Source organism: Heloderma suspectum, chromosome Z, assembly GCF_057233095.1.
Source record: "Heloderma suspectum isolate Gila_16-S chromosome Z, 16-S_ref, whole genome shotgun sequence".
Classification (NCBI taxonomy): domain Eukaryota; kingdom Metazoa; phylum Chordata; class Lepidosauria; order Squamata; family Helodermatidae; genus Heloderma; species Heloderma suspectum.
In genome coordinates this window covers 933,356-961,037 of record NC_139476.1, presented here as the reverse complement: position 1 = coordinate 961,037, position 27,682 = coordinate 933,356, and the positions used below count along the sequence as shown (strand labels likewise).

The 27,682-nt window shown below is 50.4% G+C and overlaps 1 protein-coding gene across 4 annotated transcripts in view; it reads right to left on the bottom strand.

Annotated features, from left to right (window-relative positions):
- Positions 1 to 27,007, bottom strand: part of LOC146333446 (3-galactosyl-N-acetylglucosaminide 4-alpha-L-fucosyltransferase FUT3-like) — a 55,344-nt gene extending 28,337 nt beyond the window's left edge. The window contains exons 1-3 of one of the 4 annotated variants that reach the window (XM_084826122.1): positions 26,872 to 27,007; positions 3,789 to 3,834; positions 1,400 to 1,516 (exon numbers count right to left, since the gene is read on the bottom strand). The gene's annotated coding sequence lies outside the window, so the exon portion shown is untranslated. Of the gene's footprint in view, positions 1 to 1,399; positions 1,559 to 3,788; positions 3,835 to 11,895; positions 12,014 to 26,871 lie in introns of those variants that run through there. The other 3 variants (XM_084826123.1, XM_084826124.1, XM_084826125.1) reach the window with 3 other exon arrangements.
- Positions 27,008 to 27,682: the final 675 nt, after the last annotated feature.

Genomic DNA, 27,682 nt, shown 5'->3' with positions numbered 1-27,682 from the left:
GCCGTGAGGGAGAGGACAAGCCCCCCAGCCCCTTTCACCATCCTGCAGAAGAAGAGGGGCCTCCAGCCAGTGTCACTTGCCACGCCAACGACACCCCTGGGATCACTCATTCGTTATATTTCTAGAACTGCCCTATAGCCAAAGCTCCCTGGGCTGTTTGCAAAGATCAAAACCCTAAAAATGCAACATTATAACATCGTAACCAGCTATGCACAAAACCAGAACCATTTTAAACAATCAACAATTAAAAAAATCCCAAGACTCATTAAAAAGCCTCATCAAATGCCTGGGAGTAGAGGAAAGTTTTGACCTGGTGCCAAAAAAGATGGCAATGTTGGCGCAAGGGGGAACTTGCTGGGGGTGAGTGCCCCAAGGTCCAGGGGCCGTCACCTCTGTCCCTTTTTGCTATCCTCCAAGCAACCCGCAGGGGAGACTCAGGATGGCTGTGGCGCACGGGGAGGTTCAGCAGGAAATGTGCAACGTCCTTCCATGCAGCTAGCCTGCCCACCTGCCCAGCAGAGCAGACAAACAGGAAATGCATCCGACCCTGAACAATGTGGTAATACAAGAAGTGGGATGGGCTAACTGGTATGATAAAGACATATACCAAAAAAAGTCTGATAATATAATTTCTATCTGTGCAAGCTAAAAACATATATTACAACAGAGGAGAAGGCAATATTATTGTGCTGAAATGTCCTAACAATGCTAGAAAAAAACAGTGCCAAGTAAAATCAAAAACAAAAGTGTTTCGACACATGTTCTCCTGCATGAAAAATGGTCTAGTCTGTAAAAGGTATATCAAAAAACCAAGAAAGCTTATATACACAGACACATTTTGCAGGCCACGTTCCTCATAATTACCAACAAGGGCATGGCGGTGCCTAAACCTGTGAATATAAAAACAATTTTGTATTTAAAAAGTTTAGTCTTTAAAAAACTGCTGCTTAAATATATATTATCATATTTTTAGCTATTTCAGTGGTTTTAAATTTCGTATGCTTAAAATGTTTTAGACAATGTATTATTAGAATGTTGTACCATTTAATGTTGCATAATGTTTATCGTATCATAGTTTGTATTTTCTGTGAATTGTTGTGGAAGGCCTGGGCTAAAAGAAATAAAATAATAATAATAACAAAATATACAAATGTGTTGTATGAAAAACTCATCAGTTTATGGACACTGCCAGACCGGAGCAGATATATGTGCATGCCACATGTGCACATTTTAATGATAAAAGAACTGAAAATGGGCAGAGGCACCACTATAGGTAACTAGTGCTGAGGAAGGCAAGGAAATGCAGTAGTCCTTAAAAATAAATACATAGAAAGAAAGGTATGGCCATTTTTAAATACATTAAAATGCAGTTTCTCATATAAGAAAACGGGATACTCACAGTCAGAAGGTTAGTCCGGACGCTTATGAGGTCACTCAAGAGGCAGGGATCTTGGCAGGGGTTGCCACACTCTCCGCACAAACCGAGGAAACTTGGAGCCCCTATTAAATGCTCAAACTGCAAAAACATAGGCATAGGGAAGCCATAGTTAGTTTCTTAAAGGGCACCCATCCAAAAAGAACTGCTATCATATTTTTAAAAAATGCCAGCCAGGTTCAACATTCAGTGCCCCCTTAAGGCCAAAAATGAAAAATATCTACAGACCGCTGTTGTTAGTGGTTATTCGTAATGCGTAACCATCCGGGCCATCTCTTCATTCAAACTGAGTGTCTAAAAAAAATGCTCCACGCTGTAGAGATTGGTGGCGCAGCTTCGTCCTTCCTGTTCACCTTACTCTAAACAGAAGAACTTTCAGTAGCTGAGGCTGTGTTCATATGACAGGAAACTGTGTCACATTCTCCAGTTCTGTATGCAGTTTTTGTGTTCGCTGATCCTTCTTTTAAGGGCTCTTGTTGTCAGACCCACATGTATTTCTTACAAGGGCCTATGATGGCATATATCACACCTCTAGTGTGGCAATTAAAGAAACCCCGGGAGGAATATTGTGCATTCCCTATTGGGTTGACAAAAGTTTTACTCTATCACAGTTAACACGCAGGCTGCAGTGACCGCACAGAAAGTCCCTTCTTCCTTCTTCCCTGAAAGTGTTCTGTCCACCCATATAGGTCTGCAGGCACCGTGCACCAGTATATCCCTGAGGTTCTGCAACGTCCTTTGTTATTATGAGGAACGCGGCCTGCAAAATGTGCGTGTATATTAGACCATTTTTCAGGAACTAGACTGCTGATGGAGACTTTGTGTCGAAGCACTTGGTTCTGGTTATTTCTGGTATTGTAGGCACATCACAGCATTATAATATTGTCTTCTCCTCTGTTGTTTTAATGTATAGTTTTAGCTTACACAGATAAATATATATTGCCAGATTTGGGGGGCATATATTCTTTATCATCTCCAGTTAGCCCATCCCTCTGGTGTGCCTGGCCCTGGTGTTCAGCCAAGTACGTTGCACCAGGCATGGCAGGGAGGTCAGTCAGGAAAAGAACATCGGAAGAGCCCTGCTGGGTCAGTCCAAGGGTCCATCGAGTCCAGCATTCTGTTCACACAGAGGCCAGCCAGCTGTTGACCAGGCAACCACAAGCAGGGCATGAGCGCAACAGCTCCCTCCCATCCATGTTCCCCAACTACTGGTGTACATAGGCTCACTGCCTCTGGTACTGGAGGCCGCACAGAGCCCTCAGGACTATTATTTATTTATTTATTTAAAATATAAAAGCCTGGGAAAAGAGAAAGCTTTCCACCTGGGGCCAAAAAGACTGTAGGCACCAGGCAATCCTCTCTAGGGATGGTGTTCGAAAAGTGGGGAGCCACCACTGAAAAGGCCCTCTGGCTCCTAGCCACCTGCCTCACCTTATTTGGCTGGGGAAGTAAATAGGGGAGGAGATCATGATAGTACCTGTTATTAGGTACTATCTAATAACATCATCATGCTAAATCAGCATGAACAGCTGTTCATGCTGATTTAGCAAAGAACATTCACAAATTTTGCCATAGAAGTCTTTGAAAGTGTTCCCCTTCAGGCAAAGAGTATTTTGCTCTTAATAACGAGCCGCAAATGACCCTATTAAATGTTTAAATGTTTGAAAAGCTAATTTACCACAAAAAAGAGAGGGGGCCATAGAAGCAGAGATATTACAATGCTGAGCTACTTTTCAGCAGCTGATCAGTCCGTCCTCATGGATACAACCCTAAGTCACAACTGGAAAACCAAACAAACAGTAATCATTGCAACCGATCACCGTTTGGCGCTTTCCAGCAAGAACTGTGTGCTACCACTTTTAGGACGTGGTTTCCTATGCTAGCCAGATGGTGCTTCCCAGAAGTGATTTATTTTCCAATGATTCTGGAGTTCAGCCTGATTTTTACCCACACTTGCCCCCAAGCAGTTTTGAGCGGACAGGTTTTGTGCAAACCGGCCAACCTCACTATGACTGCTGCTTCTGGGACCTTCTCTTAAAGCTCCAGGCTGGGCTTGATTGATGGAAAACCTTTTCTGGCCACGTGCCCCCACGGCTAACCTTCAGGGGGACACATGCTGGCTCCCCATACGCAAAAGTGGGCAGGGCACAGCTAACACAGCCATCCACTTTTCTCTCCCCACAACACACACAAACAACCACACTTCGGAGACCTGCCCAAGGAATGCCCCAAACAAGCCTCCCTCATTTCAGTACCATTCTCAGGCTTACAAGCGCCTTCCCCAAAGAAGCAGGCACGCGGGAATAATTTAGTGACGTTAAAAACAGATGGACAAGCTGTCACATGCCCTTACCATTGGCAGTTTTTAGCTCAGATGTGGCTGAGCAGGACGTCTTCGCCTGGGGAGAGGGGAGAAAGGCAGCAGAGGTGAGGGGAGCACTTGCAGAATCTGCTGGTGAGAGCGGCCAGTTGAGATCTAACGCTTCCGGGGCTGCCGATCCCTGGCGAGGAACGCGGAAGCGTTGGGGAAGATTGCCAGCAGCAGCAGGGGGTGTGGAAAGCTAGAGGGCCCCGAGAGGAGGGGGTTGGTTGAGAAGAGGGGTGGGCCCTGGCGGGAGAGCTGGCAGGCCAGCCTGGAAGCCTGTAGGGCTGGATTTGGCCCGTGGGCTGAGGTTCCCCACTGCTGCTGTAGGCAGAGCAGTGGTGTAGTGCTGGCAGGTCGTGAGCTTTCCAGTACAAAGTTTATCTGTATGATAGCTTCCTCCCAAAAGGAGGCAGCCATTGGGTATTTCCAAAACATAAGAATAAGAGAAGCGTTAACTCATTACAGAATAGAATAGAATAGAATAGAATAGAATAGAAGGGTTGGAAGGGGCCTACAAGGCCATCGAGTCCAGCCCCCTGCTCAATGCAGGAATCCAAGTCAAAGCATCCCTGACAGGTGGCTGTCCAGCCTCGTCTTGAAGGCCTCCAGTGTGGGAGAGCCCACCGCCTCCCCAGGTAATTGGTTCCACTGTCGTATTGCTCTAACAGTCAGGAAGTTTTTCCTGATGTTCAGCCGGAATCTGGCTTCCTGTAGCTTGAGCCCATGATTCCGTGTCCTGTACGCTGGGAGGATCGAGAAGAGAGCCTGGCCTTCCTCTTGTGGCAACCACACTTGAAGAGTGCTATCCTGTCTCCCCTCAGTCTTTTCTTCTCAAGGCTAAACATGCCCAGTTCTTTCAGTCTCTCCTCACAGGGCTTTGTTTCCAGTCCCCTGATCATCTTTGTTGCCCTCCTCTGAACCCTCTCCAGTTTGTCTGCATCTTTCTTAAAGTGTGGTGCCCAGAACTGGACACAGTACTCCAGATGAGGCCTAACCAGTGCTGAGTAGAGGGGAACTAGCACTTCCCGGGATTTGGAAGCTATGCTTCTATGAATGCAGCCCAAAATAGCATTTGCCTTTTTTGCAGCCACATCACATTGTTCGCTCATTGTTGTGATCGACAACAATTCTGTCAGGGTGGACACTGAGCCCATAGAATCCCAGAGCAGTTCTGATTCGGAGGAAGAGCAGTCGCTCCTGGGAGAGGAGCGCGCCCCTTTTTCCCAGGGCCCGCAGCTGACAGAGATTCCTCCCACCAACATTCCTAGATTAGAAAGCAGTCCAGGGAGTGACCCAGCACCGATAGCAGAATGGTTGGATGCGCGGCGCAGGCGCAGAGAGCGGCGCCAAACGGAGAGTGCGGAAGGGAGGCGTAGCGCCCGGTTGGCGCTCAAAGAACGGTTGCGCCCAAAAGATCCAAGGGAAAAGGGGAGGGATTCTCCCTAGTCCTTATATTCAGGGGTTCTGCCAGTAATTGCCTTTCAAACGGGGACCAACTGTTCCAACTTAGGGCATAGGAATGCTGCTGCTCAGATCTAGTTGCTACCTGTAGAGTTAAGTTGTAAAAGAAGAATAAAGCTTTGAAAAGAATCCCTTTGTCTGCCTTTGGACTTGGCTACTGGACTAGACTGAGAGAGCCCTCCAAGGAGCCCTTGACAGCTTGGTCCCCGTTTGAAAGGCAATTGTTTTCAAGGTGCTTCCAGATGGATTCCTTTATCATGTGCTACAGAATTTTCATTATACCTCCAACAATTAGCCGAGCTAGACACACCTTTATTAAAGAGGTGTTGTGGCATCCAATAGACCCCAAACAAGAGTTTTTGCTGAAAAAGATGCAGCCTAAGATCCATAAAAACTTCAGATACAGACGCTAAAGCAGTGATCCATTGATTAGGCACAATGGGACAATCCAGTTCCCTGTTCCATCCCTGCTGTAGACCCTGTGTATCATATTTATTCACTGATAATAAGCATTTATAAACATGGATTGTGGGTCAGTGTACCTGGTCAGCTTCAATAAGTGTTTCCAATAGGTTTCCAATAGGTAAGTGTTTCCAAGGACCGAACCTAGATTCTAATCAATGTTGCAATTGCAGGTGCTGCAGGCAAATCAAAGTTATCTTGTGAAGCCGAAAATGGCAAAACTCATCATCAGGTTCTAGTCCCCACTTGGCCATGGAAGCTCGCTGGGTGACTTTGGGCCAGTCACAGACTCTCAGCCCAACCTACCTCACAGGGTTGTTGTTGTGAGGATACAACGGTGAGGAGGAGGATAATGTAAGCCGCCTTGAGTTCCTTGCGAGAGGGAGAAAGGCGGGGTATAAATGCAATAAATAAATAAATAAATAAATAAATAAATAAAATCAACACTCAATAATTGATCCAAGGTAAACATTATCTGTCCAGGTCTGCCACAAAAACATTTTCTTTCCCATTTTTAAATCGGGATTTCCCCATAGAGTCAATCTGGCCTGGGAAAACGGATCAGACTTTAATTGTGGTAGATAGAGAGATAGAGAGATGCAGATGGGAATGTGAGATGCAGGATGCAGATAGACATATGATACATGAAAGAAAGAAAGAAAGAAAATGAACAAAAGAATGAAAGACAGGCAGACAGGCAGATATTCCATGGCATTTAGGAGCTTACATAGAGAAGCCAAAAATCCTGGGAATTTGACAGCACTCATGCAGGAGGGTCTTATATTCAAGCTTCACACAAGAGATATCCTGAACTCCAACCAACTTTATTTGGAGAGAGGGATGGGTCGGGGGCAGGGTGAGGGGGAAGATGCACAGACAAACGCATTGCAACAGGGCCTTGGCACATCCCATTTTAGCATACGCACAGCATCAGATCCGGGAACTACCAGGATGCCAACTCTGAAAGAAAAGTTTTCCTTGTGCCGCCTGTTCCGTGCCCCCCAAAGAGAAGGGAGTTGTCAGCATAGCATGATCCTGTTCTACTTCTTTGCAGGTTAATGGGAGCACAAGAAGATGTCAGAGTGTGAGAAAGCAGAAGTGGAACCTCCTCTTTTATTGCTCCCTAGTTACGCTCTTCGGCCAGAGGTGATATAGCGCTGGTTTTTTAAAAAACCTTCTACAATAAAACCTTTAGCAAGGGCTCAGCAAAAGCTGGGCTGGCCCGAGCCGAAGGAATTCTGAAGATGGGATGGGGCAGCAGCAGCAGCCTAATGTCAACGTTTGGCACAGAGCAAGTAGGGTGGCTGTGTGCCCCCTTTTACAAAGGACAGCCCTCTGTTTGAAGGGCCATCGTGTCCCATTCTGGCTGAAGACCCCTTAGAAGTGACAGCACCGCAGTTGTTAGCACCCAAATAACAAACTGAGCAGGCAGGGGCACAGCTCCACGCGTCACAGTCTTCTCTGCTATGGTGAGATGTCTTGCCTTTCTATTATAGCAATTCTTCCCAAATGTGCATCCATTTGTACTTTTCCATTTCCGGGCCCCATTCCAAGTGCTGGTATTAACATGCAAAGCCCTAAACGGCTTGGGGCCAGGTTACCTGGAGGATTGTCTCCTCCCACGTGCACCTGTCCGGACCCAAAGCACGTCTTCAGTGGTCCTTCTCCACGAGCCCCGCAAAAGGAAGTGAGGCAGGTGGCTCCCAAGAAGAGGGCCTTTTCTGCTGTGGCACCCCAGCGGTGGAACGAGTTCCCAGAGAGGCCCACCTGGCACCTATGTTGTGCTCTTTCCAGCACCAGGTGAAGACCATGTTATTTTCCCAAGCGTTTTAGTCCTTCAGATCCTGTTTTAAATCTGGTACTATATTTTAGATGTTTACACTGCTGCTAGCTTCTATTTAGGTTTTAATTTGATACTGTACTTTTACATCATCTTGAATGTTATGGCTTTAATTGTTGTGAGCTGCCCGGGGAGCTTCGGCTATCAGGTGGTATAGAAATCTAATAAATAAATGAATAAATCTGCGAATCCGTGTCCTCTTTCGTCTTCTCTTTTTGGTGATGCATTTCCTCTTCGGGCCATTCTCAACACTGTCTCCAGCTGAGTCTTTTTTTTTTTTAAGGTTGCTTTCCGTCCACCACCTTGCAGCCTTTTGGGGACTGAAGCTGGGACCTTTTGCATGCGGCGTACGTGTGCTAGCACTGAGGCAGGGCCAGCCCATCTGTGAGGCAGGGTGAGGTGCCTTCATCGGGCAGCCGAGCAGGAGGAGCAGCCGTTCCCCGAAACGTAACGTGAGATCCCAGTCCTCACGGTTCTGAATAAAGGGCTGGTTTAAACAGGAGCATAGAGAGCTGCCTTATACCAAGCCAGACCCTTGGTCCACGCAGTAGGGGCCTGCCCAGACTGACTGGCTGCCCTGCCTGGAGATGCCCTGGAACGAACCTGGGGCAAAGTAGGAGCAAACCAGGCAGCTATGGCGCTACTCCCTGAATGGCCATGCTGGGGCCTGACTTCCTCAGGAGCGGGCAGGAGACAGGCTGAAATGAGAAAAGGCCTTCCTAGCCATCACTGCAAACCGAGCCTCTAAGTGCAATGCAAAATCAAGGACCCCCACCCCACCCCGCAGTTAAAAACCTGATCTTGCAAGGGGAGCGTGACCCGTCCAGAACACACTGTGCGCCCAAGTCCGGGGGGGGGGGTTCTCCACGACAGCAGAAGGAGAAGCAAAGGGAAGATTACCCGGATTTTTTCAAGGGAGTGGCTTTGGTGCACATTTGTCCACGCGGGGCTCCAGGAGCCAGTGGACCACTCCAGCATAAGTCACTTCACAGAACATACTTCCGGGTGGGGTTGGGGGGTTGGGGGTAAACGTCATCTGACTGGCAGGGGCCGCTCAACCAATAAGAGGGGCTCCCCCCGCCATCTAGGCTCTCCCCCGCTTTCTCTTTTGATAAAATCCTGGGAGGTTTCCTCCAGTGTCTTGACAAAAATCACTTTCCTTCTCTCCCCCCCCCCGCCCCAATTAAGTACTTCCTTAAGCCAACAATCATCACAGGAACATAGTGTTCCCCCTGGCTTGAAGCTGCCAAATCTGTGAACAATCTTATCTCCCCCCATATTACTTACTTCCTTCAATAAACAATCATTATAGGAATGCAGTGTTCTCGCTGCCCTGCTGCAATCAGTCGAAGCTTTGACATTAAGGGTCTCTAAATGCCTTATTTCAAGTCATGGGAATCTAGTAACTTCGGGAGTGCGCATTTCAGGAACAAGCCTCATTGACAACAATGGGAGTTACTTCTGAGCAGACACACATATGTTTGTGCTGGGAACAACAGGGAGGGAAAACCAAGGCATGCAAAACCAGCCCCCTTTCTAATCTCATGCTGCGCAGGAGCGAAGGCGTGGATTAGTTACTTCTGAAAGAAATAAACCAAACAATGGAGAATCGCAGCTTTGAGAAAGTGCTTTACAGCCTTTAGGGAAGTAGTGCTTTGAAATGTGCTACTTCAATTGAGGGGGATCTCTGTAAATGCTGGTGTGCGCATTCAGGGGACAAGCCTCATTGAACACAATGCGAGTCACTTCTGAGTAGGCACTAATCGGTTTGGAAGCACAGGCACAGGAAACACCCCTTGGCTGGGGTCACGGTGAAAGGCACACCCCTGGGCAAGGCCAGCATACCCGAAGTCAATGCGGGGTCTGGGGCACACGACTATTCTGTAGAGAACCTGACTTAAGGAAAAGAATTGGAACAGTCTCAGGGAATCCGGTTTTTCTGCAATAAGCTCTGGGATGGCTGCAGGACGGTCATGATGTCATGTATTCATTTTTTATTTTATTTTATTTTTTCACTAACTTTTTTCCATTTATTTGTCCTGTAACACACACTTTCACACCAGTGGGGCTCTGCTTTTAACCTCTACTGAGTAGAGGAGCAGGCACAGGCCAGTCTAGAACAATCACAAAGCTAGACACAAAAAGGGAAAAGAGGCTATGGAAGGACACGACTCCCCAGTGGTGGTGACCTGCAAGGCGTGTGCCGTGTTTGTTTTCTTGCCTGAGAACAACATGGCCTACACCTGCAACAAGCGCAAGTTGATCACGCTGCTGGAAGAAAAAGTAAGTGGACTGGAGCGGCAACTGTCGACCCTCCGGGGAATGAGAGAACACGAAGAGTTCTTGGACAGAATGGGGGAACTACAGCAGCAAAGGGAAGACCAGAAGCTTGAAGAGCAACAGCAAGAGGAGGCAGAAGTGGGAAATGCTGAGGTGAAGAAAAATGGAGCAAGTCAGGGATGCTCTGACTTGGATTCCTGCATTGAGCAAGGGGTTGGACTCGATGGCCTTGTAGGCCCCTTCCAACCCTACTATTCTATGATTCTATGATCCCTAATGGTGTAGGTCTTCTCTCCTTTGTGTTTTCCTCGGTCCCCCCCCCCTTCTCGCTTCCCCTTCCTCAGTTCTTTGGGTCCACCTGCCCAAAGGATCCCAGACTTGTGTAGCCTGGACATGGGAGAGGATTATTTCAAATTGTCCAGCCCAGCTTGCATGAATGGGTTGGGCACTTAGTGCCGTTTCAACTGCAAAAACCCATATTTCTTCCTATCGGAGTCCTTTGACAATACTATAGAACAGCTTTTGCCAAAGTAGTCCTCTCCAGATTTGGCCAGTTTGCACAGTACGGCAGCTTATCCTGGGTTAAATAACGCATGATCAGCCTCAGTGTGTGCAGGGTGCATGCGACCGCCATTTTGAATATGTGACTTCCGATCAGGGCAATCGGGGGCTGCGGTGTGTTGTGGGTTAATTGAGGGTTAAACAATCCACACTTAACCCTCAACTAGTCATCGGGTTACGTGTGGGTCGTTTGACCCATGATGGCCAGATTCACATGACATGAGGCAAGCCCCGCTTGCCCCGATCGGAGATTGCATATTTGATCTGATCTTGGTGGGCAACGGTGCCTCCTGGCCATTTTGATGTCGGAGATTTGCCTGATCAGATGGACCCAGTGCCTGCCCATTGGCCTTGGTGGAAGAGACGTCCCAAGACTCTTTCTGCATGCTTTTGCAATCCCACCTCAGTTTCGCCTTAGCCACACAGGTGCACTAGCCAGGAGGGTGCAGGAAACCCACTGATCAAATTAGCATTGGACACACAATAAACAGAAGAAGGCTTAGCATGTGTAGTTAGGCTAGGACTGGCTATTTTTTGTTTAGAAAAATAGAGAATATACAGAATGTGCAGTATTTTAAGACATGCAAGGAAGTATCACTGAAAAAACCCATCAGTTCGAGGGGAAATTACAGGGTTTGAATGCTGCCCTGTGTGCGGGTCCCCCAGAAGGGGCACTTTAAACCCACCGTCTTCCGGAGCCTCCATAATTACAAGAGTCCGCCAGTAAGTGTAGGCAGCCTTGATTTGTAAGTTTTTGCCTCTCGTGAGAACTGAGAACAAGCCAGCATACAGGTTTACAGCTCAGGGTGAGGAATTACGCCTCCCCCCGCCCCGTTCCCGGCTTCAAATTACAAAAATGACCAAGGCTCTTCTTTTGCGGGACTGGCCTTTCGGGGGCGGGCAACCCTTCACAGTTTTCCTTCGCTGGTGGTTGTCCTTTCCTAGGGAAGCAGCTGTCCGGGCCAAGCAGTGGGCAGGGCTCTCCAGGTGCCTCGGAGAAAGCCTGGACATGCTAAGCCTGGACATGCCTGAGGACTTCCAGTGGCTGCCAACTGGGGATTTCCAGGTCTCCCAGCCGAGGAAGTCCTGGGTGGCGGCGGCACGTGAGGCCTCCTTCAGCACCTGTCTCAGCAAAGTGTGCCTGTCCACCCTCTCGTGAGCCCTTCCCACCAGCATGTCTCCTCTGACTCTTCCCTTCACCCTCTGCTTCCTGCTCCTTCCCAGAGCTTTGCAGCAGCATTGTGCTGAGGCCCAGAGGTTGCTGCTGAGGCTCCCCTCTCCCACAGCTGTGCTGTGCTGCCCTCTCCACTGGAGGCCCAGGCAGTACCCCCTTGACCCCCGTGGTCAGACCCAACTGCCTCCTGCCTCCTGTCTGGGTGTCTTCAGCAAGAGAACGAGGCTGACCTGGTCTGGTGAATCCTGGAGGGCTGTGACACGTACAAGTCTCCTCCATCAAAGCAGCACCTACAACTCCAGAAGAGTCACGCTTACCTGTAGCCAGAAAGCTTCCCTCTGGCACAGCAGAGAGCCGGACAAGCCTCTTTCCCTAAAATCTAAGCAACGTATTCAGCTTTTTGGATCTGATCATCTCCCCGGAACGTTTGGGAGCAAAATGGGTTGTTCCGGATATTGAGGAGGCATATCCGGTGCAGTCGTTCATTGTTCCGGGACTGTTTGCAATAGCCATTTTTATAGACAAAGATATGAATGGAGAATGTTTAATATTTCCTGAAGCCTATTTTGGCACAAAGCCAGATTTGGATTAAGAGAAAAGGGTGTGGTGGACTTCAGACCCAGCATCTGCATCCTTCTCTTGGCACTTCAGGTGTGTGTGCTGGGGGGGGGGAGTACTGAAGAAAATCGCACGTGAGGGAGCCAGCGTAGCAGTTGAGAGCACTGGACCGGGAATGGGGCGACCCAGGTCCAAGTCCCCACTCAGCCACGAAACGCACTGGGTGACTTTGGGCTAGTCCCTGGCTCTCGGCCTCACCTACTTGACAGGGCTGTTGTGAGCATAACAGGGAGAGGAGGTGGACCACGTGAGCCACCTTGGGCCCCTTGCAAGAGGGAAAAAGATGGGATACAAATGTGACAATAAAAATAAAAAATAGCCCTCTTCCATTGTTCGTCTCCTGCATCAGATTATATTTGCACCTGAGACTCTGTCCGCCTCTGGGCCCCACAGAAGTCTGTGAATCTGGCTTCTGGGTCATCTGAACGGTAGTGTTCTTCTGGCTTTCATCACATGGCTGGAAACAGCAATGCAAAATATGCCGGATATACACATTTTGTTTTAGCCCCTTCAGCCTGGGACAATCGTATCGTGCGTCTTATTGATCAGCCAGACCTCTCCTTCCCAAAATGACCATGGGTTTGAGCCAAAGGCACCAGCCCAACAGAGGTGCTGGGTAGGTATTATTTTCTGCTTGCACATACGGATGTATGAGAATTCCATTCAGTTCACAAATCATGCGAACATGTCCCATTTGCAACCCTGAACATGAGCGAGAAGGCAATTTTGGGGAAATTTTTGCAATTTCCCAAATTTGCGTTTGCAAGTTTGTGCAAGTGTGCACGTGCTCATGTGTGCATTTGTGCAAATCCCCCCTTCTCATTTTCACGCTTTAGCCTATGAGGACAATGCACATTTTTGGCTGGGGAAAATTGCATTTAAAATGTGTATTTTTTCAATTGGGAAAAATGGTACTCTTTGTAAAAATACAAATCTTAGCCCGATTGGAAAAGGCACATTTTTCCCAATTGGGGGAAAAAAAGATGCTCACATTCAGGAAAGCAAATGAAGCAAAACAAGCCTTGAGGAAGAATTCGGAGGCCCTCAGCAAACTCAGACATCACACGTTCACCCATCCCTCCGTTCAGAGCTAAAGTAGGGAAAGTTACACATGGATGGAGCTAGACAACCAAGAGATACCTCCACAGACATTGAAACCTGATGTTCCTCCCTCTACTCTCCAAATTTTCCACCATATCTGGCTGTAATAAACCTATTGCAATTCCTGCCTCTTTCCCCTCTCCTTTTTCAGTCACCATAATATTATTTACACAGAGAATTCTACAAACATACATAACACAGCATACGATACTATAGCAAGTTCAATTCAAGGTGGGTATTCGCTGATTATGTGCTTTGATACATTCAACAACTCATTGTTTCTCAGTGCACAAATTGCCCTTTCGATCACTTCCTTGGGTTCTTAAAAAAAGACATGGAATCATAGAGCTGGAAGAGTCCTCAGAGATCATCTAGTTCACCCCCTGCTCAATGCAGGATAAAGCTACAGCATTCCTGCCAGATGACTGTCTGCCCTCTGCTAGTTTGGCTGTGTTTGCCTACTCTTAAATACTCTCACCTTTGTACTTGACATAAAACATTCTTGCTGCTTTTATCATGAAGCTTAGCAATATTCAAAGCCTGTTTGTTTCCTAAAATTGGTATATATTACTATTAAAGGGCCAGGTAGGAAAACTGGTGCCTGCTAGATGTTTTGAACTACGAAACCTATCAGCCCCAACCTGAATGACAGGTTGGGGCTGATGGGATGTGTAGTTTGTGGGTTTATGGGAGTCTATGTATTTGTTACCTTGATATCCTGCCTTTTCCCCTCTAGCAAGGAGTTCACATGGTTCCTCCTCTCCATCTTATCCTTACAACAACCCTGTGCGGTAGGTCTGATCTGGTCTGATCCAGCATGGCTCTTCTTATGTTCTAATGACTGGTCCAAAGTCGCCCAGTGAGCTTCATGGATGAGGGAGGACTAGAACCCTGATTTCCAGAGTCCCAGTCCAACACTCTAACCACTACACTCTAACCACTACACTACACTGGCTTTCCTGGGGCTGTATTCCAAAACATCTGAAGGATTCCAAAGATATCTCGAATCCAGGAATCCTTCTAACTGCTGTCCTTCCGTTCAAGAAAAAGATTTTAGCATGTGGACATGTCCACTACTGTAGATGGTGACAGTTTATTTGTGTGGCTTCTTAAACGAAAGTTATAGGGCAGGCAATTAAACTGCGCTTGCCAAGGGGGTGTCTTTGCAAGTGAATGGGAGCTTTGCAAAACAGTCAGAAGCGCTTTGGCTTTGACAGCAAGAGCAATAAGCTTTGCACAACCCGAGTTGCAGGGTTCCCTGTCACAAGGCTGCTGTTACTTTGCACAACCCGAGTTGCAGGGTTCCCTGTCACAAGGCTGCTGTTACTTTGCACAACCCGAGTTGCAGGGTTCCCTGTCACAAGGCTGCTGTTACTTTGTTTAACCCCTCCCCCCAAACCCCGTTCAGATAAAAGGCCATGATTCGCAGGAGAGTGGGTGGAAGCACCATGGGAGTTGTGTAAAGCCAGTAACAGCTTCTGGTGCCTCTCTGGTGAACATTAAACAGGGCGTACGTGTGGGAAAGGTCTGTTGGATTCTGTCCAAATTCTCCCCATGTGAAGCGTCCTTTGAAAGATTTAGGGGTTTGAGCCGCTAAAGCCATTTAGCAGCTCAGGTTCTAGCATAAGATAACAACGGCTTTGGACTGGGAATTATGAGAAATTTGTTTCAATTTGTGCCTGATCAGGATTTACTCATTTTGCACCTTCTGGACCTAACAGGGACTTGGATGCATTTCCAAGCTTGCAGTGCGATTTGCTGACCCCACAAAATGCGTTCAACAGCAAAAACAAATGTGTCTTAATCCATAGGAGAAGAATGTGCCTATTTCAAAAATGCACACAATTGATGTGTAGATTTAGGGAAATATGCATGGATTTTCATGAGGAAAGAAAAACACAACGCTCTCAATCTGACATGGACTCCAGTCAGAATGCATTTCGAGGTAGAATTCAGAGTACTATGGAGAGCTCGAATTTTGCTGATTCACACGTCCCTGCTTCAGACATCTGTGCCAGTTGATCCTCACATATTTACTTTTAAGAGAAGAGTAGGTGCCAACATTTTTAAAACCCTCCTTCTCTGGTCTTTGTTTTCATTACAGGTCAAGGGAATGGGGACTGGAGGCATTGCTAGGACAGGACCTATAGAGCTCCGGCCCTGAATCTATCTCCCAGGGCTCCAAGTTCCATTGATGCCAATGGAAGTCCCCCCCGCACACACAGCTTAATTGCCATGGATAATTTGGGGGATACGTGGCTCAACCACACTACAAGCGAGAAGGATCTTGGAATTGTTGTCGATCACAAGCTGAATATGAGCCAACAATGTGATGTGCCTGCAAAAAAGGCAAATGCTATTTTGGGCTGCATTCACAGAAGCATCGCTTCCAAATCCCGGGAAGTACTAGTCCCCCTCTACTCAGCACTGGTTAGGCCTCATCTGGAGTACTGTGTCCAGTTCTGGGCACCACACTTTAAGAAGGATGCAGACAAGCTGGAGAGGGTTCAGAGGAGGGCAACAAAGATGATCAGGGGACTGGAAACAAAGCCCTATGAGAGAGACTGAAAGAACTGGGCATGTTTAGCCTTGAGAAGAGAAGACTGAGGGGAGATAGGATAGCGCTCTTCAAGTCCTTGAAAGGTTGTCACAGAAAGGAAGGCCAGGATCTCTTCTCTGTCATCCCAGAGTGCAGGACACAGAATAATGGGCTCAAGTTACAGGAAGCCAGATTCCGGCTGAACATCAGGAAAAACTTCCTGAGTGTCAGAGCAATACGCCAATGGAACCAATTAGCCAGGGAGGCGGTGGGCTCTCCCACACTGGAGGCCTTCAAGACGAGGCTGGACAGCCCTCTGTCAGGGCTGCTCTGACTTGGATTCCTGCATTGAGCAGGGGTTGGACTCGATGGCCTTGTAGGCCCCTTCCAACCCTACTATTCTATGATTCTATGATTCTATGGAGGGGGTGCAGTTTTCAAGGGGGACTGCAGCTGAGGAGGGAAGGGTCAACTCCCCCCTTCCCACATGCTGCAACACCCCCTTCCCCCGCACAAAACAAAATGCCTCCCTGCATGACAGTTAAGCTTAGAGAAAACTGTTCCCATTGGTTTGGGACGATCTGGGACAGGGCGCAAATTAATTGCAGAATTTGTTTTATTTGAGATGATTTGGATGAGAAATGAATGGACCGGCTTTGCCTTCTGTGAAATTTAAATCAATCCTACATTTGCATAAAAGGTAAAGGTGTCCCCAACCAGTCGTGCCCGACTCTAGGGTGCGGCGCTCATCCCCGTTTCTAAGCCGAAGAGCCAGTGCTGTCCGAAGACGCTTCCGTGGTCATGTGGCCGGCATGACTGAACACCGAGGCGCACGGAACGCTGTTACCTTTCCCGCCGAGGCGGTGCCTATTTATCTACTTGCAATTTCTTGCTTTCGAACTGCTTGGTTGCAAATTGTATACAGATTTGTGCCGTACGGGCTTGGGTCCCAAATCTTTCACGTGCCTAGCAACAGCCCTGGTGGGAACAGAGGATGCGGTATTCATTTGGGGGCAGGTGCCTCTCTGGTCTGGAACTGCAACATTCCGAAATTGCACAAGCCTAAGAAGCAAGATGCTTTTCAAAGGACCAGAATTATGGATTGCTTCCAGTTCTTGGCCTGGACGCTGCCCCTGTCTTTAACCGGGGGGTTTCCAGACTGAGAATAGGTGAAGAATCAGAGAACTGAGAGTGAGATGGCATCAATTTCAATGTTTTCCGTTCTAAACCTCAGACCAGAAATGGGGCGGGGGGGGGTGGATTTTAAAAGTGCCTTTATAAAATAATGGTTAAAAAGGTATGATTTTTCCTGAACACAATTGAGGGTTCTTTATGGTTCGTTAGACAGATTTCTCTCCCATGTCTTCTCAAGGGTACTGAGTGAGTGACTAGAATTCGGGGGGGGGGGATAGATTAACATATAATGCCCAACATATACAAGGTTACAGTGACCCCGTAGGGGCTGAACGTCCCCCCCAAGGCCAACACCGCTTTCAGAAAAGGGATTTCCCCAATCCCACAGCTCACATTGCACAGGACACATGCCTTCTGCCCCAGTATCCCACCTTGGATGTGGTGTGCATTGCACGGTGCCGCACGGCTCATGTTTGTCCCTTTGCACATCACCGCCTCCATTTTCTTGCAGGCCATTCCATCTATGGCAACTGTGGATGGGTCAGAGAGCAAGAGCCCCCCCGCTTCCACAGAAGGACATGGGCCTGGCCCTCAGTCTCACGGCATGCAAAATCGAGTCGCCCTGTCTCTGGTCCGGCATGCAGGGGGAAGGAGGAGCTGAGCGTTTGTGTTCACAGGGGCCTCCAATCCGGCAGGTTCACTGGTCTGCTGAGTGGTCAAGCTGCGGACAGCTGCACTTGGGAAAGCCCTGGCCCTTCGTGGAACTGCCCAGCCAGCATTCACACTGCTGCCAGCAGCACGTCGTGCCTGGAGTCGTCCTGGAGTCTACCTGGATCCCTCCTCCAAAGTTGCTTTCTCTTTCTGCTCCCAAGTTCGTTTTCTGTGGTGGGAAAGGCACCGAAGAGCCGAACGTCCAGAAGCACAGACCCCGGATGGGCGTCTCACAGGCAGCTGCCCTTGGTTATGATGACACTCTCAGGGCTTAGCCACATCTGGTCAGAGTCCCTGTATGGACCAGGACAAGAGAACCGGGATATGGCACTGTTGTTGGTCCAGAAACACTGACAGCCGCTAGACACCAACTGGCAGGGGCAGGACTTGGGGAGGGAATTGGATGGGGCCACAGGCTGGGCAGGGAAACTCTGTGGGACTGATCAGGAGCACACAGGCACTAGGTAATTTTCCTATGCGATGATTCCCAAATATATCTTTCACCGCCCTCCCCCCCGTGTTTTAAATATGTCGGCAACAGTCTTCCATAAATAAAAGCAGGACACAACAACCCATGGACTGGAACCTTCTGCAGTGAGGGATGGTGGTGGCCGCGGTCTCAAGCCGTGCTCCTTTCTGTGAGCATCAAGGTGTGAGCCTTATCGCCTAGGAAATGCAGCGGGGGCCGAGTCAATGCAGAGCTCTATCTATCATCAAGAGGCCAGTTTCAAGGAGCCGAATTCTCTGCGTGATGGGTCCTCCCTTCCCCCAGCTGGCCGCAATGCAAACCACTCCGCCAGTCCCGTGGCAACCTAGTGGGGCCTGGCAGCGAGTGAGTTCCAGTATTGGGCACACTGCGTGGGCCAATAGGCGCTGCACCTCTGGAATAAGCAGCTTTGGAAGGGGAAAGGTACTGTTGGAAGGTGTGTGGCTTTTAGGAAAGAGGGGTGCATGGCACAGAACATCCTCTTCGCAGCTTCCCCAGGGAGTTTCAGGGTTTTAGCATGCGTAGCTCATGTGGGCATACTGCCGGATTTGAAATCTGAAAGGAACTCCTCCCGCCCAGTCCCCGGGTCAAACTGGCAGTACCCTCCGAGGTGGATTTGTTTGGTTCTCCCCTGGAGCATGTAGCTGAGCTCACTTGCTCGAGTCCCTCTTTGCTTTGCAGGGTGCCTGCTCTTTGCCCTGACTTGTGGGCGGCTGCTCCTCCGTTTGGGCCATGGTGTGGGGCATGGAGGGTCGGGGGAGGCTTTGCACTGGACGGTTTCGTCCTCTCGTTCTTTGGGCAGCTTGGCAGGCCCTTGGAGGGCAACCTGTCCTCCCTCTCCCCTTCCTTGGGCCACATGACCTGACTTCCCAGTCTCTTCCCCCTCCCCAGTGACGCCATGACTGAGCGCTGGTCGCTCAGCAATGAGTGGGGCATGGATGAGCAAAGCAAACACACAGCAAGGACCGGTAGCTTTCCAGGGAAGCGGCTCTGATGAACGGGCCCAGTGGTGAGGGAAGCGTGCAGCTTGGCCTCCCTGCCTGGCAGGGGAAAAGGGCTTGGATCAGAAGAGGCATTTCCCACTTCCAGCTGCCCCCGGGTGGCCCCTGGGGCCGACCCACCCAAAGAGGCATGGGCAGCACCACAAGGTCCTCCCTGAGCCATTTCCATCCCCCGCTGCCAAGGCACGTGTGGAGCTGTGGGGGGGATTTCCTGGGAAAAGGGCCGAGGCACTCAGTCCACGAAGGGCCAACGTGTGCAGGGCTTGGCCTCCAAGCCCCTTCCACTAATCCCTGCCCCCTGGAACAAGCCATGACGAAGCATAGGGAGAGGTTGCTATTATTTATTTTATTGCACTGATTATTATTTTGTAATGAGCAGGCAGAAAGTCATGCAATACAGAGTGGGGGACAGGGGGGCTAACACAGAGGAAAGAAAATCCAGCCAGCCTGCAAAGGGGAAGATCCTGGTTGGGGGCGCATGGAGGGAGCATGCGCATGGAGAAGCATCTCCACTCCGTGTGAACCGCGACCGGTGCCTCACGTCGCCTCTCCTCCTATGTAAAGCTCATGTGCCTTCCCAGAGAACTTTGGCCATTGGACGGTATAGAAATGTAATAAATGAAATCAGTCAATAAAACAACCCTGCAAGGTGAGCCATTGCCTGCAGCTCCTCCTTAGCAGTGGGGACCTGGGGGCTGGAAAGTGCTGCTTGTTCTCCCAAGTGAGCTCTGAATCCTTCTCCTGAATCCTTCTCAGCTGGCTCCTGCACCTTGGAGCTGTGTCACAGGGGAGCAGCTGGGGTGGGGTTTCTCTGCATGGCCGGCAAGCTTAGGCATTGGCTAAAGCTCCCAGTCACCCCAGGGAGCGCAGTGCAAGCTGCAGCAGCCATAGAGATTCACTGGGATCAGCCGGGTTGGAGGTGGGGGGGGCAAAAATGACTGCCCTGGGGCGCAGCCTTCCAAGCAGTGGTGGCTGCAGGCGCCCCAATGCCATCTCAGCCTTGCAAATCGCTCCCCATCCTCTTGCAGCACTCCCCCGCCCCCACACAGCAAGGAGTCCTGTAAGGCCCTGGCACTAATGGCTTTGTGGGGAAACCCACACTTCTCTTCTCCAGCCTGCCCCATGGCCGTTCCCGGCACTAAAACCCCTTCTCCATCCCTGACATGCTAAGAACAACCCACCCCCCAAAACCACTCGCTAATCCTGATAAAAATATATTTCGAGAAAAGAAATCTATCTGTGACTTGTGAAGAACTGCTTTTTAGGGCTTTGTGGGAGCCCTTGAAGTGTCAGGTGTGGACTGCAGGAGCTCCGCACACCCAAACTGGCCTGTGTGGATCTGCCCTAGCTGCTTGTGGCCAGGGGGCCACGCCCGAAGTCGCCCTCCAGCCCAATCGCAGAGATAGCAAGGTGGCCCTTGTAGCTGCAGCTTTGCCACATGACGCCGTCTCTGTGTGCCTGCACCCTGCCTCCAGGAGCAAAGGGAAGAGGACTCGATTTGCTGCTGGCGGCCAGTCAGCTCAGGACATGCCTCCTGGGATGGGGACGAAGAAGCGCAGCGCAATGGTTTCCGCAGGGCCTCCTCTCATGACTCCGGGCGGCTCCTCCCCACCTCCCAACGGGATTGGCCACGGCTTGTTCATTTGGCGTCTGCAAGCTGCCTTTGAGCACAGAATCTTTTGCAGGGGAGTGGCACACAAGCTCAAGCCGAATCTCGCCAAGCCGACTGAGCCCCCGTTTCTGCTGCTGGAGGAAGGGCACCGGCAGAGTACCCTGAACGCTTGCCACCTCTCTTTTCAGTGGCTTCCCTGCCGGACTTGTGAATATCAGGTCGCAGCTGGCATGCCCACGAAAGCGGAAAGACCAGTGCAAACTGTGCAGCAACGTGGGATGATTCTGCAACTGACCTTGACCCCAAATCGGAGCACAGAACAAACTTTACGCCCCGCAGGCACCCGCCTGGGCCTTCTCCTCCAAAGCTACTGGCTTTTTATTTGTGGCTCTCCAGCTGGTGCCTCTTTGGCCTTGCTCACAAGGAGGCACCTCTCAGGTTCAAAACATGTGGTGGTGCAGTGAGGGAATTTCCAACCCTGGAGGAATGGTCTTCTTGCAGTCCCCTTCAGATGGCCATGGGAACAACTTCAGTTGGGAAGCAGATGGTTAACATTTCTCTCCCCGTGCCTCCAGCCATCATTCCATACTTTAAAACTGCTTCTACATTCCTGATACATGAGAACGACAACAAAACTGCTCGCCAACCTTCATGTGAAATAATAATAATACTCCAGGGCATGTGCAGATTTGCTCACTTAAATCCAGTGGTGTCCTGGTCAGTTTGGAAGTGCTGGTGCAAATCATGACAATTCCCACAGTCACCCTGCAAAGAGAGTCCCCAAATCCAGGCAGATCCATATTAAAAACAAACCAGTTCTAGGCGTTTCCATTTCCACCAGGAGAAGGTCTTTTGTCAAGCGAATGGGACTTAATTTCCCATTCAAGGCCACCCAAAAATAGTTTGCATGACAACAGGAAACAATCTATCGGTCCTTGGAAAATCCATTGCCTCCCAGCTACTGTGAGGATTGCAGCTGAGCTCCAAGGGAACAGGGAAGGGGGGGGCAGATGACATCAGCATCTCTGCTAATACAAAAGTCCCTGTGTTGCGTCCCTGGGAGTCCTGAGGCCGCTATACCACTGCTGAAATCCCAGGACCACGATGAAGACATCTGCTTCTGCACTTGCCACTCTCTGCATGGTCATTTTGGGGCCCAGATAGTTTTCTCATCCATCCTTCCAGTAGTTAGAAGAGGGATAGAAAGGGAAAGGAAAATACTCCGGGTGAATGACTGGCTACGAAGGTGGTGCCGACGAGAGAGATTTGGATTCTGGGACCACGGGCTATACTTCCTGGAAAATGGGCTGTTGGCTAGGGACGGGTTGCACCTCACAAAGGATGGGAAGAATGTGTGTGGCCACAGCATGAAGAACTTCATCAGAAGGGCTTTAAACTGAATCCTACGGGGAAGGGAGAGGTAAAGTTGGGGGTAACAATGGACGTCGGCGCACGCACTGCAATGGAGAGAACAGCTCTGATCGCGCCCAATAATAGTCTTCAGACACATGTAGGAAGAAAGCCAGACTATGAAGCACATGGTCTTCGATGTCTATATACGAATGCCCAGAGTATGGGAAACAAACAGGATGAACTTGAACTCTTAATACAGCAGGGAAATTATGACCTGATAGGTATAACTGAGACTTGGTGGGATGACTCTCATGACTGGAATACAGCAATTGAAGGATATAACTTGTTCAAAAAGAACAGGAGGAACAGAAAGGGAGGTGGGGTTGCACTGTATGTGAAAGATACATATCTCTGCACAGAAATACAGGAGGATGAGCTTGGTAGCCCCATCGAGAGCATCTGGATCAAAATAAATGGAGCAAAGAATAAAAGGAACCTGGTGGTCGGAGTCTACTACTGGCCACCCAACCAAGGAGAAGATGAGGATGAAACTTTTGAAAAGCAAATAGCCAATGTTTCAAGGAAGCATGATGTAGTAGTAATGGGGGACTTCAATTTCCCTGATATTTGTTGGGAGACAAATTCTGCCAAACATGGCCCCTCCAGGAAATTCCTGATTTGTGTGGCGGATAACTTCCTCCTACAGAAAGGAGAGGAAGGAACTAGAGGATCGGCTATCCTTGACTTGATCCTAACCAACAGAGATGACTTAGTGGGTAAAGTAGCAGTTACAGGAACTCTGGGGGAAAGTGACCATGTTGTACTTGAGTTCTTGGTTCTATGGGAAGCAAAAGCTGAGTGTAGCCAGACGCATACCCTGGTTTTTAGGAAATCTGATTTTAATAAACTCAGAACAATGATCAGTAAGGTCCCATGGCAAGTGATGCTAACGAGAAAAGGAGTCCAAGATGGGTGGGAGCTTTTAAAAAAGGAAATTCTCAAGGCACAATTACAAACAATTCCAACAAGAAGAAAAGACAACAGAAGAAGCCAGTGTGGCTTCACAACAAGCTCAGAGACGACCTAAAAACAAAAAAAGCACACATATAGGAAGTGGAAGGAAGGCCAAGCAACAAAGGAAGAGTACAGGCAGGTAGCACAGAATTGCAGGGATGGTGTCAGGAAGGCTAAAGCTGAGAACGAGCTGAGGTTAGCGAGGGATGTTAAAAACAAAAAAAAGGCTTTCTTCAGCTATGTGCATAGTAAAGGACAGAGGAAAGAAATGGTGGTTCAGCTATTAAATAAGGATGGCAAAACAATAACAAATGACAAAGAAAAGGCGGAGGTGCTCAATTCCTACTTTGGCTCAGTCTTCTCCCAAAAGAGGGTCTATGAGCCCCCTGGCAAAGGCAAAGTACAGGCTGAAGGAGCAGGATTGCAGCTTGAGATTGATAGGCATATGGTCAGGAACACCTAATTACTCTGAATGAGTTCAAATCTCCAGGGCCAGATGAACTGCATCCTAGAGTCATAAAGGAACTGACAGCAGAACTCTCAGAGCCACTGTCTATTCTCTTTAAGAAATCATGGAGGACGGGGGAAGTGCCAGATGACTGGAGGAGGGCTAACGTTGTCCCTACCTTCAAAAAGGGTAAAAAGGAGGAACCTGGGAACTACAGACCAGTCAGTCTGACATCAATCCCTGGGAAAATTCTGGAGCAGATGATAAAGGAATCCATCTGGAAGCACCTTGACAACAATGCCGTGATTACTCGAAGCCAACATGGATTTGTCAAAAACGAGTCCTGCCAGACGAATCTGATCTCATTTTTTGATCAGGTCACCTCCCTTGTGGACTGTGGGAATGCTGTAGACATCATATACCTCGACTTCAGCAAAGCTTTCGACAAAGCACCCCATGATATCCTGATGAGCAAACGAGCTCAAAGTGGGCTGGATGAAACAACGATCCGGTGGATCCACAGTTGGCTACAGAATCGGACTCAAAGAGTGCTGATCAATGGGACCTTCTCAAATTGGGGAGAGGTAACGAGCGGGCTACCGCAGGGCTCAGTCCTGGGCCCAGTGCTCTTCAACATTTTTATTAATGACTTGGATGAACAGGGAATGCTGATCAAATTTGCAGATGACACAAAATTGGGTGGGATACAGAAACAAAATGCAAAGTGATCTTGATAGACTGGAGCGTTGGGCAGAAAACAACAGAATGACATTTAATAGGGATAAATGCCAAGTTCTGCACCTAGGACAAAGAAACCAAAGGCACAGTTACAAGATGGGGGATACGTGGCTCAACCACACTACAAGCAAGAAGGATCTTGGAATTGTTGTCGATCACAAGCTGAATATGAGCCAACAATGGGATGTGTTTGCAAAAAAGGCCAATGCTCTTTTGGGCTGCATTCATAGAAGCATCGCTTCCAAATCCCGGGAAGTACTAGTTCCCCTCTACTCAGCACTGGTTAGGCCTCATCTGGAGTACTGTGTCCAGTTCTGGGCACCACACTTTAAGAAGGATGCAGACAAGCTGGAGAGGGTTCAGAGGAGGGCAACAAAGATGATCAGGGGACTGGAAACAAAGCCCTGTGAGGAGAGACTGAAAGAACTGGGCATGTTTAGCCTTGAGAAGAGAAGACTGAGGGGAGATAGGATAGCGCTCTTCAAGTACTTGAAAGGTTGTCACAGAGAGGAAGGCCAGGATCTCTTCTCGATCATCCCAGAGTGCAGGACATGGAATCATGGGCTCAAGTGACAGGAAGCCAGATTCCGGCTGAACATCAGGAAAAACCTCCTGACTGTTAGAACAATATGACAATAGAACCAATTACCTGGGGAGGTGGTGGGCTCTCCCACACTGGAGGCCTTCAGGACGAGGCTGGACAGCCATTTGTCAGGGATGCTCCGACTTGGATTCCTGCACTGAGCAGGGGGTTGGACTTGATGGCCTTGTAGGCCCCTTCCAACCCTACCGTTCCATGATTCCATGATCTACAACATGGATGGTGGAGCCCTGCAGGGCATCTGGGAACTTTGGCATAGGGGGTGTCCCCTTGCACACACATCCCCGCCCCCGACACACTGTGTTTTGGGTGTTTGGATAGAAGTTGGCCCATGTATTTTATTGCTACATTCATACCCTGCCTTTTCCCCTCGCAGGGAGCCCATGGGGTCTCACCTGGTCCTCTTCCTCTCCATTCTATCCTCGCAAGCCCCCTGTGAGGTAAGTTAGATGGAGGGTCAAGGCCAGGCCCAAAGTCACTGAGGGAGCTTCACGGCTGAGTGGGGAGTTGAACCTGGGCCTCTGGAATCCCGGCACATTGCTCAAAAAGCTGCACTGCTCTGGGTCACACCACATCCCTCTCTCATCATTTCTGACCCCTCCGGCAACCTGATCATGAAATGCTGCTTTATTCTGAAATAAATTTAACGAAGACAGGAAGAAACGAAGCAGCAGCAGCAATAATCTAGGACCGCTGAAGAAACCCGGGAATTCACTCATGGTTCTGAGTCTGTAGCGGATATGCGTATGGGACCTCTCCAGTGAAACGGCCTAAGCCAGACCGCAGAACGTAAGGGACGGGTGAACATACGTTAAGGGACGGGTGAACACGCGTTAAGGGACGGGTGAACACGCGTTAAGGGACGGGTGAACACGCGTTAAGGGACGGGTGAACACGCGTTAAGGGACGGGTGAACACGCGTTAAGGGACGGGTGAACACGCGTTAAGGGACGGGTGAACATGCGTTAAGGGCCGGGTGAACACGCGTTAAGGGCCGGGTGAACACGCGTTAAGGGCCGGGTGAACACGCGTTAAGGGACGGGTGAACACGCGTTAAGGGACGGGTGAACATACGTTTATACAGTAAACATACAGAACGTACAGAAGTTACAGAAGATACTCACAGAACATACAGAACTGTGAACACACAGAACGTCAGGGGCGGGTGAACATACGTTTATACAGTAGCGGGGGGCGGTGGGGCGAGGCTCTTACGCTCGTCCTGAGTGCGTGAGCCAGGCAGAGACGGGCCCCGGGGCTTGGCTGGCGTCTGATCCGAAGCTGACCTGCGTAGGGAGCAGCGGAGGGCGCGGGGCCGGCGCGGCGCGGCCCCCGGTCGGCCCCCGCCCGGCGGGAGCGCCCGCCGGTCGCCCCCGCAGCGCCGCCGCCGCCCCGCCCGCGCGGCTCGCGTCCCCGCCCCGTCGCGGCGCTCCGCCAGGCCCCTTTCGCCCGGCCGGCCGCGGTGCCGCCCGGCCTCGGGCGAGAGCGGCGGCGGGACGCAGCCAGCACCCCAGGGGGCCAGCAGGAGCTCCAGCCGGAGCCGCTGGTGGCGGCTGCTGCGCGCGTGGCTCCAGGAGCTCTCCGCGCCCCTCCCGGGGATGCGGCGCCGGGCGCGCAGAGGCCGGAGGCGGGGACCCCTCGGCCTGGCGCCGTGCGGGAGGGAGGGAGGGAGGGAGCCGGGGACGGCGCCGGACCCCGCCGTGCGAGAAGCCCCCGGACCCGGCCCGGGCGCCTGAGCGTGAGCGCCGCCAAGCAGAGCGCACGACGCGGCGGGGAGCGAAGCGCACGGCGGCCCCAGGCCGCGCAGGACAGCGGCTTGCTTCGCGGGGCGGGATCCCTCGGGCGGCACCCAGCCCTGGGCTCCGGGGCACTGAGCGCTCGGGGGAGCTTGCGCCCGGGGTCCCCAGAGGGGGGCGAGGAGGCGGCAGAAACTCACCGGCGCCGTTGACTCGCCGCCGGCCTCGCGCGCCGCGTCTGAAAGCGGAGAGGGGCTTTTACGCGCTCGCCGGTTCCGGAAAGCTGTTATTGATGGCCGCACTGAGGAGCGCTCGGGCCTGGAGAGAGGCAGCGTCGCGGTCGAGGGCCGGAGAGCGCAGACGCCTGTGATTCATAGCGGGGCGCGCGCGCGCGGGGCGGCGGCGGCGGCGGGGGATTACCGGACCATTTGGCGGGGCTGTTTTCGAGGGTTGCCGAGGCTCGCTCGGCCCCGGGGTGAACCTGGCGTGGAGACTCCCTGGGGTGTTCTGAACCCAGTACTCTGACAAGCTGGGGAACTTTTGCGCGTTCCCAGCCACACCACAGACATCACTGAGCTTTCAGGGGCATTGGCTGGCTCCAATATGGGGCACTCAGGGGTGCAGTTTGGGCAAATGCCACATATATCTGGAAAGACGTTACAGGCTAGGACAGCTTTCACTAGCCTTGTGCCATCCAGATGATGGGCTGCAACATCCATAATCCCCCAGCCAGCATGGCCAAGGGCCACTGTCCCTCCCGCTCCGGCACTCCAACCCCTCTGTTCCTGGCGGTGAACCTTTTCGGTCCGCAGTTGAGGTGGGGTGAGGACCAGTCAGGGCACTCCAGTTCCTCCATAGTCACCATCCTCTTGCCTGTACTTGGCCTGTGCAGTTTGATGGGAATTACAAGAGTCTCGCAAAGTGCAATGCTGAAAGCCTCTTTGCAATACTGGTACTGGTGGCTTGAGATTAAGAAGAGGTGGAAAGAATACAGGACTATACAGGAAAGAT